Source organism: Ochotona princeps, chromosome 21 (genome assembly GCF_030435755.1).
Source record: "Ochotona princeps isolate mOchPri1 chromosome 21, mOchPri1.hap1, whole genome shotgun sequence".
Classification (NCBI taxonomy): domain Eukaryota; kingdom Metazoa; phylum Chordata; class Mammalia; order Lagomorpha; family Ochotonidae; genus Ochotona; species Ochotona princeps.
This window is the reverse complement of record NC_080852.1, coordinates 625,505-639,785: the sequence shown is the minus strand read 5'-3', so window position 1 is coordinate 639,785 and position 14,281 is coordinate 625,505.

Genomic DNA, 14,281 nt, shown 5'->3' with positions numbered 1-14,281 from the left:
ACAACTAGGTGGTCCCAACTAGAAACCATTATGGTCAGTGAAATGAGTCAGTCACAAAAGAACAAATACCATAATGTTCTCTCTCATATAAGGAAACCAGCGTGGAATGTATAACTTCAGTAATACAATCGACACTGTTTTTGTTTTGTTTTGTTTTGTTTTGTTTTGTTTTGTTTTGGCTGCATCCCATGTGTTTTGAAGTTTTTTTATTTCAGTTTTATTTATTCCAAATACTCTCTCTTTTAAAAAAAAATTATTTATCTTAATTGCAAAGTCGCATATACAGAGAGGAGGAGAGACAGAGAGGAAGATCTTCCATCCGATGATTCACTCCCCAAATGAGCACAAGAGCCGGTGCTGTGCCAATCTGGAGCCAGGAGTCAGGAACTTCCTCCAGGTCTACCCCACAGGTGCAGGGTCCCAAGCATCTGTGCCATCCTTCACTGTTTTCCCAGGCCACAAGCAGGGAGCTGGTGGGAAGTGGAGCTGCTGGGTTTAGAACTGGTGCTCACATGGGATCCCGGCAAAAATACTCTCTTTTCTCTTGTCAAATTCATTGCTGGCTCATGGACTATATGGTGCATCATTTTTCTGAACTGAGTTTTGTATCTCCGTCTTGTCACCCATGTGTTAGTTACTCAGTGGCGTGTTTTTTCATGGAGCTGTATTTTGTTGTTGTAGTTGAGGCTGTTGTTCTAGCTCATACCAGTTTTTGACCTTGTTTTATGGTTTCTCAATTATGGAAATGTATAGTGATGGGGTACTGGGGTCTACCATATCCAGATGTAGGGATAAAATGCAACATTTATTCCTGCATCCAGATGACAGATGAATTCCCAATGAAACTGTTGGACAAGTGTAGACAATGGAATGCTAGACTGTCTGCATTTGTCTGTTCCAGCAAAGTTCGGGTAAACTAAGAGACTGATGGAATTATAATTCCTCATGAAGGATTATGCCACTGCAGTAAAATGGGGAAAATTTGTCGGGGGTGGGACTTTGGGGGAAAATTCCAGTGTATATAAAACTGTAACACATAATCCAAATTTTCAAAATTATATATATATATATATATATATATATGTATGTATGTATATATATATAAGAACTGACATTCTTTTTTTTTTTTTTAAGATTTTATTATTATTGGAAATCCAGATATACAGAGAGGAGGAGAGACAGAGAGGAAGATCTTCCGTCCGATGTTTCACTCCCCAAGTGAGCCGCAACGGCCGGTACGCGCTGATCCGATGCCGGGACCAGGAACCTCTTCCTTGTCTCCCATGCGGGTGCAGTGTCCCAAAGTTTTGGGCCGTCCTTGTCTGCTTGCCCAGGCCACAAGCAGGGAGCTGGATGGGAAGTGGAGCTGCCGGGATTAGATCCGGCGCCCATATGGGATCCTGGGGTGTTCAAGGCGAGGACTTTAGCCGCTAGGCCATGCCGCCGGGCCGAACTGAAGTTCTTGATTTGCTTTTAATACCCTATGTTAATCTTCAGTGGGTCAGGAGAGCAGAGGAATCTTGCACCTTCTTAGAATGTGTGAGAAAGAAATTAAATATAATCTATCAAGATTGTAACAGGTAATTTACAGACTCCAGACTTGAACCTGCATTTGACATTAGCAAAAAGTATAAAGACATACAGTAGGATCCAAGAGCGATCCTGACAGCCTCTTAACAGGAAGTCATATGTGCAGAGCAGGAGGGGACCCCAGAGTGGAACAGAAGGACAGGAGGAGGCTTGTATCCTAACCCCAGAACCTGGTACATCAACAAGAAATATCAGTATTGGCACCAAGGACTATAACCCAACTGCCAAGGAGATCACAGGCAATTGGGGTGCCCTCATAGGCTGAGAACTCTGAGGTCAACTATTCCCTATCAGATTTCCCACACTGGATGGAAGAAGCCTAGGTCCTTCCTCGCAGGATCTAACGTCTTTGGAACAACAGCCAGGAGCCTTGAGCAGTCCTCAGAAACACAAGAACAGTGAATTTCCATCGGGACTCAGGAGAGGAGCTTTCTCTGGTCCTTACTTAGTTCCAACTTTGGCTCCTCACACTCTCTTGCAATAACCATCAGGGTTGCTCCACAATCCTCCCCTCCCCCCCAAAAAGACAGATCAGGTAGACAGAGAGAGACCAATAAGGAAAGCTTAGAATAGTTAGGAAAAAGTCAGCTTGGAATTCCATATACCTTATTAGTTAGAACACAAAGATCAGTTACTCCTCACTAAGGTATTGAAGCTTTCTCTGCACACCCCTCCTAAAATTGCTCTGCTGCTCAATAGTTAACATATGACTTATGAGAGTTATAAGCCTGTTTGGACTATCCTAACATTTGTGAAGTTCAGGAAGCATCACACTTGAATAGTATAAGCTGCTAAGTATAAAAATGAAAATAGACAGGAGACAGCTGAGTCATACCATGTAACCATTTTAAGGCTTAGAGCAACTGATTGTGTATATACTAAAATTGAGATGTCAATGGAGTAGTTAAATGATATGGTTAAGATCTTGCGATTTCTAACAAATTGGTCACTTAATACCATGCTAACCAAATTCGTGATGTTGTGAATTTCCATGTTTCTTCCTGTTGCTGAAGTTGTGTAGTGGCTTTTCATTGGAGGGGATGATGCTCTGCCAGCTCTACTTTTGGACCAAGGAGGGTCACCCAATGAAACTGTTGAATACATCTGGACAATGGGATGCTGGACTCTCTGCATGGACCTTGCTTATAAAGACAGAATCATGACTGGAAAAGAACTGTACTACTGTAACAATTTGGAGGAATTCAATTTGGGGGAGGGTTTGGGGAGGGATTGGGGGAATCCCAGAGATTATGAAATCGTGTAATAAAATGAAATAATAATTAACAAAAGAAAATATTTATCTCACTTAAACAAAAATAATTTTTTAAAGATTTATTTTGGGCCCGGCGGCGTGGCCTAGGGGCTAAAGTTCTCGCCTTGAAAGCCCCGGGATCCCATATGGGCACCGGTTCTAATCCCGGCAGCTCCACTTCCCATCCACCTCCCTGCTTGTGGCCTGGGAAAGCAGTTGAGGACGGCCCAATACATTGGGACGCTGCAGCCGCGTGGGAGACCCGGAAGAGGTTCCAGGTTCCCGGCTTCGGATCGGGGCGCATCGGCCCGTTGTGGCTCACTTGGGGAGTGAATCATCGGATGGAAGATCTTCCTCTCTGTCTCTCCTCCTCTGTGTATATATGGCTGTAATAAAATGAATAAATCTTTAAAAAAAAGATTTATTTTATTTTTAGAGCAAAGTCAGTTATGCAGAGAAGAGGAGAGACAGAGAGGAAGATCTTCCATCTGATGGTTCACTCGCTAACTGACCACTATGGCTGATGCTGCGCCAAACCAAAGTCAGGATCCAGGAACTTCCTCCAGGTCTCCCATGTGCATGCAGGGTACTAAGGCTTTGAGCCATCCTCGACTGCTTTCCCAGGCCACAAGCAGGGAGCAGTAAGGAAGCAGAACTAGTGCCCATATGGGATCCTGATGCTTTCCAAGTAAGGACTGTAGCTGCTTGGCCTCCAAGCTGGGCTTAAATCAAAATTTAAGGTGTAGAAATCTTGGTGTGTTTTTTTTGTTTGTTTCTTTTTATTATTATTATTACTTTTGGAGGGCTCTGTTCTAGCAACTTAGTGAACAAATTTAGCAAGTAACATTTTGTTTTGTTTTGTTTGTAAGTAGATGTTACTTAGCTTGTCCTTTACCCCATCCCTCTGGATTAGGGTTGCGTGTGGCTGAAGCATACAAAAGAGAAAAGAAAATGCTTAAATCTTGGAAAAACTGCAATTTCAAGCAGAGGAAGAGGGAGGAGGAGGGGGAGATGTGGTTGTGGCCACTCAGATTCTCGGTGAGGAAAGCCAGCTAGGGAACTTCAGACAGAGGAGGGTGAAGGAAGGAGTGAGATGTGGGAAGTAGGTGGAGCACAGTGTGATTTACAGATGGGAGAGGGTGGAGGGAAATATTGATTATTGATCAGAGCAAATAATATTGCTTTACAGGCAGCTGGCTTATGCTGTAGGCACAAGGAACATTCAAGTGGTTGCAATGGCCAGAGCTGAGCTGATCCTAACCGAGGACCCAGGAACTTCTTCCAGGTTTCCAACACCAGTAAAGTTTCCAAAGGTACTCACAATAGGTGAGGGTATATTTATAGCCTCATAGGAGTGTTTGTATATACTGAAAACTAGCTATTGTGGCAATCTATTAACAAAATTAGCAAAAATTAGGGGTCTGGCACAATGGCTCAGTGGCTAAAGTGTTAGTTTGCAAGTGCTGGGATCCCATGTGTGCACCATTCATATGTAGCTGCTCCGCTTCCCATCCAGCTCCCTGCCTGTGGCCTGGGAAAGCAGTCGAGGATGGTACCAAGCCTTCAGACCCTGCACACGCATACAATGCCTGAATGGGACTCCTGACTTCAGATGAAGTAAATTCTGGCTGTCGTGTCTACTTGTGAAGGGAACCAGCAGAATCAAGATTTATCTCTCTGTCTCTCCTTCTCTATGTATATCTGTCTTCCAATAAATAAATAAATTAACATCAAAATAAAGAATATTAAAAGTCAGTAAGAAAGAAATGCCTTGCAAATAATTCATTTCTGGGATATAAACATCATCCTTGATAAAACTTGTAATCGTTCACAAGATTATGAGATTCAACTGTGTCACGTAATACAATGTAATTAATGAATAAATTTAATAATTTATAATTTAATGAATAATAAAAAATTATGAGATGTTCTGTAATACTTAGAAGTTATTTTAAAACGGTTCCAGCGCAGTAGCCTAGTGGCCTAAGTGCTTGCCTTATACGTGACGGGATTGCATTTGGGCACCAATTCTAATCCTAGCAGCACTATTTTCCATCCAGCTCCCTGGTCGTGGCCTCAGAGCACAGTTTAGGGCAGCCCAAAATATTGAAACCCTACAGCTCTGTGGGACAACTGGAAGAGGCTCTGGGCTCCTGGCTTCAGTCTGGTGTAGCACCGGCTGTTGCAGCTGCTTGGGGAGTGAATTAGTGGATGTAAGACCTTCTTCACCGTCTCTCCTTCTCTCTCTATCTCTAACATTTCTACAAAAAAAAAAAATTAAATATCCCATAGAAAGATGTTTTAAAACAGAAACCAAAAGTCACAAATTCTGGAAACCGAGTAACAGAAACACATATATATGCATAAAATAGGAAATATAGATATAATATGAATTACATCTATCAGGGCAAGTTTTCTTTTGCTAGATTGAATCTGGACAAGCCCTCTTCTCTGTTTGTGTCTTACACATTATTGTGAATGTGTAATCTGTATTTCAAAAACTGAAATGAACTAATGGAAAAAAAACCTTGGCAAATACAAAGAAGAAAAGTTCCAGAAAGTATTGAACATTCGGTGAGGTGTATCTGCAGACTATTGTCCTACATTTCTGTGTGTTTTCAGACTTGAACAGGATCCTGAAGCAGAGAGGGAAGGAGAGGCCAGGAGGTGGACTGATGTGAGAGGCGACAGCGGCCCCTGCTGTTGGAAGGCTCAAGCTGCAAGAGAGGAGGCCCCTTCCAGGCTGAGGTGAAGCCCCGCCCCTCACTCCCCCTCCCTCCAGAATCCTTCCTCACTGCCTTTCTGTGCTTTGTGATTGTGATTGGCTGCGCATTGTGACATCATGCGTATTCGTGAGAGCAGTCCAATCAGGCGCGCCCAGGAAGCCGTTGAAGCAGGCAGGAGGTTGTTGTGGGTGCCGCCATAACCACGTTGCTGGTTGTGCTGGTGGAGAGGCGCAGGTGGCTGAGCCAGTGCTGCCCTGTGAGCTCCCTCCCCGCAGGAGCCTCTGCAGGACCCCCGACTCTTGAGAAGCTGGGAAGGGTGAGTGTGTGAGAGCATCTCCTGAGGCCCCGGGGCGGGCGGGCCGGGGCCAGGAGGGGGCCAGGAGGGGGTCCTCACTCTGCAGCACTGACCTTGAACACTAGGCCTCCCAGTTGAACCCATTGTGCAGTGAGGAGGGGGGAGTGCCCGGGACAATTCGACCTTCATGTTGGGCAGGATTTCCATTTTTTATTTTCTATTTTATTTTATTTTAATTTTCTACCTCATTGCGACTTCTTTTTTAATTGGCCTGATTTTCTTGGTTTGGGCAACAGCGTCTCGAGCCCCCAGCTCAGTCCTCAGTGAAGCTCCTCCTAAGGGTCTGGGGCAGTTTTCTTGTTGCTGACACCAGAGCAGCACAGACTCCAGCAGTTAGAACCAACAGCCTTGTTTTCCTCCGAGTTTTGCTGCAAGGTTGAGGGGCAGCATGTGGTGCTGGCGCTGTGCTTGGCAGAGGCCTGGGGTGGCACAGCGACCTTGTAGACAAGCCAAGGGAGTGCACGGGGACTCTCGCAAAGGGGCTTCTCTAGAAGAATGAGACGAAGAAACCGTTAAGGCAGCACTACTGATTTATCCTGATGGCTTCTGGTATGTTGTCACCCATTCCCTTAAGTTCTCACAATTGGGATTAAATGTCCCCATGAGTTGTAGAGGGAATAAGTCAGGTTCAGCAGAGAGCATTAAGGCAGGGAATAAATCTGTGAATGTCCAGAACTCTTGCCTTAATGCCAAGTGCTGCTCTCTGCCCTGAAAAATCACAAGAGGAGTCACTATTTCCTCCAAGATACAATTCCATAAGTTGTCTTTTTATTTCCCTATCTCACAAAATAAGCATTAGGTCTTTAGAGGAACTGTTTGTTGTGAACAGTAGGCATGGGAGAAAAGCAGTGAATGCCCAACTGACACAGCACAGGAAGGCCTCACTGCCCTGTGTGGGTGTGTGTGACAGTGGTTAAGATGACATTGGGACTCCTGTGTCTCCATCAGAATGCCTGGGTTTCAGTTCTGTGCAAATGCAGTGTGCAGCTCCTGCCCAGGCTGGGAGGCATCAGACAGTGGCTTGGGTAGCAGTGTGCAAAACCTGACTTATTTTTGGTCTTGTGGCTGTTGTAGGAATGTGGGAAATGAAAGATTAGATGAAAAAGCCTGCCGGTAACTAAGAAAAATCTACATTAGCTGTTAGGAACTCCTCAACTTTGACCCTCCATTCAAACATTAACAGGTTCCTCAATATATTCTTTTTGTTTTCCTCAGTTTCAAAACACCTTGTAACAAACAAACATGAGTATCTTATCCTCTTTCTCACTCATTCCCCCTGAAAGACAGCAGTAGATTGGGGGTTACCATTCAGAGTGGCGGCTGATGCCCTAAAACTGGAGGGCATCTATCGTGTTCTATCTATTGCACATAACTAACCCCTTGGAGCATTAATATTCTCTTTACCCATCCAGAGCTCCATTCCTTGGTGACATATTAATGTCATCTAAAGAAATGATTGATGCACTCTGGGTTCTCTCAGCCTTGGCTACCTAGGGAGTAAAACCTTGGCAAAGGCCCAGGTAAATCCTAGGGTAGTGAGCTTGGGATACACAGCAGTTTCATTTTGCAGCCACAAGTTGGTTTAGTCAGAGGATAATTTGTACCAAGAAAGAATCTTTGTGAAGGTGAAATTTTGGTGGCCTAGAGCACTTATCAAATTGTGAGCATATCTTTGACTGTTGTCGTGCAATTCCTACAAATATTTGCAATTTTCCAATTCTGGTGGTAGAAAGGGTAAAAAATTGTGAGTGTATTTGACTGGTTTAAAAAAAGCTAGTATCATTTGTGCTCAATGTCTGGGATAAGAGTCGTTTCTAAAATTCCATTTTATTTTTGCTTGGAAAGCAGATACACAGAGAGGAGGCGAGACAGAGAGGAAGATCTTCTGTTCATTGATTCAGTCCCCAAGTGACTGCAAGGCCTGAGCTGTGCCAATCCAATACCAGGAACCCAGAGCCTCTGCTGGGCCTCCCGCATGGGTGCAGAGTCCCAAGGGTTTTAGCTGTCCACTGCTTTCCCAGGCCACAAGCAGGGAGTTGAATGGGAAACAGCGTCGTTGGGGTTAAAACCGGCACCTACTTGGGATCCCGGCCCATGCAAGAGGAGGATTTTAACTGCAGAGATACTGACATAGACCCCCTAGATAGCTTCTTAAAGGAGCAAAAGACCTGAAAGAGCTAACACTGCTGTCCACTAACATTAACCTGCACCTGTGTGTCGAGTTCAAGCTTAACCCTGAAGCCTCTACTAACTGCAGATGATGAAATAATGGAATCGTGTTGTGATTAGTTGTTGGCAGTAAATTGGTATTAGGCAAATATAACACATCTGATGTTAAAAGAAAATCACAGAGGCCACAGCGTTTACTTGATCTTGAATGTGTGGTCGCATCGGAGAGCTAAGATGGGACTGTGGAAGATCAGGTAAGTGGGGACTCCCTGGGAAGTGTAAGCAGGCTGCTTCTCAGAGCTCATTCTCTGTCCTGTCCTGGTGCTTTGATTTCTAGTTTGCTCACTTCATGGCTGAGCCACTGCAAGGTGCATCTGTAGCCAGCCCGCCCCGCCTGCCATTCCAGGCTCATGAGGTCCTGCCAACATCACCAACATCCCTAAACCACATGCCTGCCAATCCAGGTCCAGCTGGGCTATGCTGGCCCACAGTGAGTCTCTACTATGCCCCCTCCCATAAGCCCACTGCCCCAGGGCCAGATGATCTCAACCAGTGCCTTACTTGCACACAGCCTCCCTTGCCTGCTCCGAGAGAGCTCTATCGGTGTCCCCTGTGCTGCTTCTCAGTCCCCCCGTCACTCTGCAGGCTCTCTAGGGCTAGGTCATCTTTGACACAGCAACCTGCTCCTCGGCAAGCACACCCTGCCAACCTACTGGAGCTGGATCCAGGCCCAGGCTGTTAGGCTGCGCCCATCCCTTGCCTACATCCCCAGTGTAGCTGTAGCACGCCCACCCAGTCCACAGCTTTATGGCCAGGCCAATTCGGCCACCTATTTTTTCAGACAGCCTCTTGCCCACCAGCCACTGCCATGCTTGGTAGCCTGGACTAATAATCTCTGCCTCCCCTGCACCCCACCCAACACAATGACCTGTTGTCCAGGGTGAAGCCAGGCTTCCTGGGCCAGAGTACATGGACCCCAGCCTTCATGTACCACACTCTGCCTACATTCCAACACCAGACCCCCCCCCTCCCAGCCCCTACACTTCCCCTAGCACTCCTGCCTTGTCCCCTGCTGCAGGGACAGGCTTGCTTGGAGAGAGACACCTTACCTCTAGCCCACCTGACCCTCCTTGCCGCAGGTATCTCAAGAACAGAAAGAATCAGCTAGTGCTTGCCTCCTCTCTTGCACCTCTAACACGCCCCAGGATGGCCACTCCAGGGCCTGGCCAGCTTGCATGGTGTCCCCACTGTCTTTACCCACTTGTCACTTGCTTCAGAGCCAAAAGGGCCAGTCTGATGACCCCTATGCCTCTAGGCCTCGAAGTGCTCCAGGGCCAGGCCCACTCTTCCCAAGACCTCAGCACACCTGCCCAGCTGTTCCACTTGATGCAGTAGAACCAGGTGGACTCTGCCAGTCACTTGGCACCCCCAACAGGCTGCTTGCCCACCTTCCACTACAGGGCAAGGTTGGCTTGCCCTGCCAGGTACCTCATAGGCCATTGTTGCACATTTAGCTGGCATCCCCTGTGCCTCCAGCCTGACATATGTCCACTCTGCTTACAACCCTGCTCCCCTTAACACCGCTCCCCATTCCCAGCTTGCCTGCAAGCCACTGCAGGGTCAGGTGGGCTCAATTGGTGCTCCACACACCTCTAACCCAACCTTACCATTGCCCTCTTCTGCTGATCTAGGGCCAGGCCTGTTCAGACAGCACTTCACAGTCCTGAGCATATACTCCTTCTGCTCCAGGAACATGTCGCCCAAGCCGCCTAGGCCAGTGCACCCCTCAGCCCTAGCTCACAGGCTGCACAGCCACATGTGCTGCTTGGTCAGTATCCCCTTCTGCCCTAGTACACACACTGCATTCCAGAGCCAATGGGTCATGACAGTAAGCCCAGAGCCCAAGGAGCCCACTGGCTGCTATTCCAGGGACAAGGTGGAGAAGTGGGTGCACTGTGAGCCGCCTCTCTTCCTGCCATCTGCTTCATAGCCAAGTCATCCTGGCAGGTGTTGCTGCTCCTGTGGCACTTAGTCCTCCATTTCGTGGAATTGCATGGGAGGAGAGCAGAAAGAAGGGCCTGCTTCTAACATATGTGTTCAGTTGCCCCACTTGCCCATCCACGGCCAGGCTCAGGTAGCTAGCACCAGCACTCCTCTAGCCCAGGAGCACTGCCACACCATCCACTGTCCGCAGCTCGAGAGCCAGTCAGGCACAGCCAGTGATCCCACTCACTCAGTAGGCAGTGTGCTTGCCAGCCACTCCAGGGCTGAGCCCCTTTAGCTGGTGACCCTAGCACCCCAGCCTGCACACCTTGAGTCCCAAGTCAAACAACACACCCACTCTGCTGTCTTACCTGACACTCCAATGTCATCTCCCACACCCCTTGCCTGCCTGGAAGCTCCTCCAGGGCCAGAAGGTTTTGGCCCCACCACACTCATTTCTAGCCTACCCACCCCATAGCCTTCCTGCTGCTGCAGGGCAAAGTAGACTAGTGTGGTAGGGAAGTCAACACAAAATACTGCAATAACCTATTCCTGTCTCATGAAAAAGGTTCATGTAGACAGTTCCAGTTTGCAAAGCAGGGTTTATTTAAGAAGCAGAAGAAAGGTGGCCTGCCCTAGCAACAGGAGGGGCACCAAGGGAGGAAAAACCTGAGTTAATGGTGGAAATTGTCTATTATGCACCATCTCAGGGAGGGGTTCACATGACTCACCCCAAGGGCAGAGAGAAAGAAACTTATTCTCAGTTGGCAGTAATGTCTGCTAAGTTGCATAGAAAAAAGAGGTGAGACATGTGGCTTCCTTCTCCCAATGTTGTGGGGTAGGTAGCTTGTTCATGGTCACCAGCTTGGAAGCAAAACCCCACCCCAGCACATAGGCCCACCCTTGTGTCCACATTTAACACTCTCCTATCATCACCTGGAACCTGAGTGGGGGAGGTATTGCATTGTTGTGTAACCATGCCCTTCCCAAGCCCCACAATGGCCCCTGATAGGGAGGGCTCGCTCTCTTGGTCTCATGATGCCATCGTTCTGGCACTCTGACTCTTGGTCTCTCCAGTACCTGCTTGTTCTCTCGATTCCTGCAGACAGTCTTTGAGGACAGGAAGCCCCTGTGGATGTCCCCTGTATGTCTGTATTCCTTACCCTATGTTCACAGTGTGGGTGGGACAGTGAAGATGCTAATTCCAGCATGCCTTGCATTTCTAATTTGTACTTTCAAGAGTTCCAGGAGAGGTGAGGCCTGGCAGTAATGGAATGTGGGCAGAGAAACCAGGGAAAGGTGGATGTCTGCAGCCTGAGCCCCTTTTCAAGAAGTGCAGCCCAGGGCTGGGCCCCTTCTGCCCGCAACCCTGTGGTTCCAGCCTGTTTGCTAAACAGCAAAGTTTATGAAGGAGGCAGGTAAACAGATCAACCAGCATGGGTCAGCTCTTTGTCTTTCAGAGAGTGGCATCAGTGTGAAAGTTAGATAGATTTTTGTGGAAAGAGTGAGTTATATAGCCTTAGGAAACAGGAGCGTTGGACAGCCACAGGAGGTTGCCATCTTTACAATGGGTGCATATTGGGTGAGCTGTAACACTGCAGGAGGGTGTCAGCTCTAGACTGGCTCTGCCAGGGACCTTGCCACCCCTGTCCTCCATCTTGCTCCTCAGGAATAGGCTCACTCTCCCTGGACCCTCAGCACCTCTTATATTCCCGCCTTGGCTGCTGCAGCAAACACAGCTTTCAGAGCTGGCAAAGCCTATGCTTCTAGCCCACCTGTCACAAGTCCCTCAGGCTTCTCCAGGTGCTCTGCCTGTTGCTCCACTGATGGAGCAGCTTGGCCAGAGCAACATGTACAACAACACACCCACTGCGCCACTCAGCCTTGCCAATGCCAGGTCAGATGATCCCAGGTGGAACTTCCATGCCCAAGCCTGCTTATCAATCCCTCCAGGGTTTGGAAGGCGTGGCCTGTCCTGCCCACCCTGTCCACAACTCGAGGGCCAGGCTGGCTCAGCCAGCAACCCTCTCCTTACAGTTATTGATCGACCAGCCACTTCCTAACCAGAAACATTATGCTACTGCTTTTTTTGCACCCTGTGCTTCTGGCTGCCAGCCCTGCCACCATGCCCACTGCTCCAGTGCCAGGACAGGTCAGCTTAGCGAGTGTGCAAGCACCCCCCATCCTGCAGGCACCATGCTCTGCCTGCAGCTCCATTATGAGCCCTGCTTGCCCTGTGTATACTGTTCCTCTAGCACTCCTGTCAGTGAATCTAGCAAGCCCCCATGAGGCCCTTCCAGGGCCTGGCCGGTTCCCCTGCACCCCCGACCTGTCTGAGCTCTACCACCTGCTCCTGAATCATGGTAGCTCTTCCAGAATCTCCATACTCAGCCAGCCAAGTTCCCCCAGCACTCAATAGCATCCTATGTTCCTCCAGAGCCCCAACCCCGGCACCCCTACAAATCTAGTCATTCATTCCTTCCTCCCTTCTCACTGCCCCAGGGTCAGGCGAGTTTGGGATCTAGCCAACCTGCCACTTTTCTCTGTGCCAGCTGCACATCTAACATGCCAACTCCACCATTGCTACGAGGACAGGCTAGTTGCACTGTTGACTGCGGGACTCTAGCCTTCCTGGTCCACCACCGCAGCTGCTGTTCCAGAACCAGGCTGATTTGGGTGGTGTCTCCTCTGCTCTCAATTGCCAGCCATCCACTTCAGGGCCAGGCCAGCTCACTAACACCAATAAATCCCCCATCCCACCCACCCCAAGTTCCCAGCCTACCTATAAGCCACTCCAGGGACAGGCAGGCTTAGCTGGTGCCCAGTCCTCTGCTCTAGGGTCAGACTTGTTTGGTGGATGCTCCACCAGCCCCCAGCACCCACTATATCTGCCCCAGGATTGGGGGCACAGCCAGGGTCCCTGCACCTGTAGTCCTCTAGCCACCTTGCCTGCTGCTCCAGGACCAGGAAGCCTTGGCCAGTGACATGGTGTCTGCATCAGGCTGCTTGCCTGCCTGCAGCTCCAGAGCCAGGTCCGTTTGCCCTGCACCCACCATGCATCTCCCACATCCCTACTGCACCTGCTTTCCAGGGCCAAGTTGGGGACTGGGTTCTTCCAGGGGTAGAGCCTGCTTCCATTTACCCCTGCCCCCCACTGGATCAGAGACTGGAGTATTCCAGGGGGGTCCTGCTGTTTCCCTCCCTCTCCTCCCCTTCCCCTCTACTATAACCCCTGAACATCAGTGCTATAATCTTAAAAAGTGGGTCGAGCTTCCCTGTGTGTAGTGTCCTTTGTTCTTGATCTGTGGCCCCTGTCTTTGCTGTCTCTCTGCGTGGCTGGATGTGGTGACTCATCACCCTTACTCTGGTGGTGCTTGCAAGATGGACTCCTGGTGCCATTTACTGTGTGACTTCATCCCACAGCCTGCAGGGTTTTGACCCAGGGCCAGCTGCACACTCCTTTCTGCCTGTCTCAGGCCGTGTTGTCAGGCACCCGTGCCCTCCTGGGGGCCACGGTAGAAGGAACAAGGGACCCTCCGCTGAAGGCATGGCAGATTGATTGATTTGAAGGGCATGGTAACAGAGGGAAAGAGATCTTCCATCAGCTGGTTTTATTCCCTGGTTGACCAGGACAGTCGTGGTTAGGCTAGGCTAAAGCTAGGAACCAGGTGGTTCATCCAGGTCTCCTACGTGGGTGCAGGGACATTTCTCAGGAGCATTATCAGAGTTGGAATAGGAAGTGGAGCAACCAGGACTCAAATCAATGTGTTGGTGTGGGATGGCAGTGTTGGAGGCATTAGCTTGAACCAGGGCAGAAGAATTCCAGGACAATTACTGAGAGGAGGGAAAATGAGTGATATTTTCTTCATCATTTGTTTTTACAATTTCTAAAACTGTTAGAATCACATGTCAGGTCTTGATAATCTGAAAAGAAGCGGGGGTTTCTTTTTTTCCTTTTTTCAGTGTAAGGGAAACTTTGAGAACTGCTGGTGTAAAATTCTCTGGTCTCTATCTGGGTGGCAGATGGAGCTGAGCTCTCCCCCAATGCATTCAGGCCACTCTCTGGCTCTAACTCATAGCTGACCATTCCCTTGTGTGCTTCCTCAAATCATTTTCATTTTTCTTCAAGATTACTGTTTAGGATCCAGCATGGTAGCCTAGTGGCTAAAGTACTTGCATGTGCCAGGATTCCATATGGGTGTCGAT